Below are 1,483 nucleotides of genomic sequence, written 5' to 3' on the forward strand. Positions count from 1 at the left end.
CCTCTCCTGCTGATGTTCAGGTGTATATCAGTATGTAGTGTCTCTACTTTAAAGAGTCCTCTCCTGCTGATGTTCAGGTGTATATCAGTATGTAGTGTCTCTACATGTCTCCGTGCTTTAATGTTCAAAAAGCTCTTTATTGTTCTCATACTGCCTTTGCTGCAGCACCTCTTTTCACCCTCTGTCAGAAACCAGAGCCCAGTCTGCTCTGATTGGTTAGCTGGCCGGCTCTGTTGTGATTGGTCAACCGCTTAGAGATGTCCCGCCCCTTATTCTATCACATATGTGTTGGAGCGCTAGCCTATAGAAGTGTTACAGTGAAGTTAACAAAGGAGTCCAATGGTGGTGTTTCAGGCAGGAGGGTGTTGGAGAGAAACTCCTCTCTCATTTGAGCCTTTCCAGACCATTTACATGCACTGAAACGTATCGAGCAGACGACAGGGAAGGGAAACCCCCCCGCCAAATAATCATAATATGGTGTGTGTTCTCGTCAGATTCCCTCAATGCACAAAGATACAGATCTGACACCGTACAAATCAAAGGTAAAGGAATCACAGCGCGCCTAGCAAGTGATATACTTACTGAATATATCGCTTGTGTATAGACTCTTATGGCACGACTTCTATTCTATTCTATTTACTGGCACTATTTTATCTGTTTTATTGCCCTGTTGCTGGAACCTGTGACCTAAGATTTTCATCGACACTGTAGCTATGTACACATTACAATAAAAGCCTTGAATCTTGAATTGTAACTCCTACATACTTGATAACTGATTCTATTTTCCAACTTCAGTTCAAACATCAGTCACGCAGCAGGGATATCTCAAGCTGTCACGTCTTGATTTGAGACGATAATACCCACACACGGTTTCTCCCGTTTCACATTTTAAATGCAGAAATGATGAATAGAAAATCAATCGTGGAATCGTTCGACGCAGCCGTATTTCCATGTTAATCATTCCACCTCTGCACGTCTCCGATCCAGAAACACGGCACAGGAAATTACAGAGATTGACAAAATGCCTCTGCTGCTATCGTCTCATCTCATGCACACAATTGCAAACGATGTCGCTGATTTGTTTTATTTGTTCCCGCTCTGAGTTAGCTCACGGTTCCTGAGATGTTGTGTAAATCAGACGTGCTGAAGGAACGCTAAGCAGGGAGTTATCACCGTGAAAAACACGCTTGTGCAAGAACAGACACAGATAGGCTTATAATAAATACACACACACACACACACACACACACACACACACACACACACACACACACACACACACACACACACACACACACACACACACACACACACACACACACACACACACACACACACACACACACACACACACACACACACACACACAGAACTATTCGCTGAACCTGAAATCTACCAGGGGTGCAATGAATCATGGGTAAACAGGGACATGAGAGGACCTGGGGGGTATACTGCGAAGCAGGATTTTCGCTTAGCGGCTAAA

This window comes from Pseudochaenichthys georgianus, chromosome 24 (assembly GCF_902827115.2).
Source record: "Pseudochaenichthys georgianus chromosome 24, fPseGeo1.2, whole genome shotgun sequence".
Lineage (NCBI taxonomy): Eukaryota > Metazoa > Chordata > Actinopteri > Perciformes > Channichthyidae > Pseudochaenichthys > Pseudochaenichthys georgianus.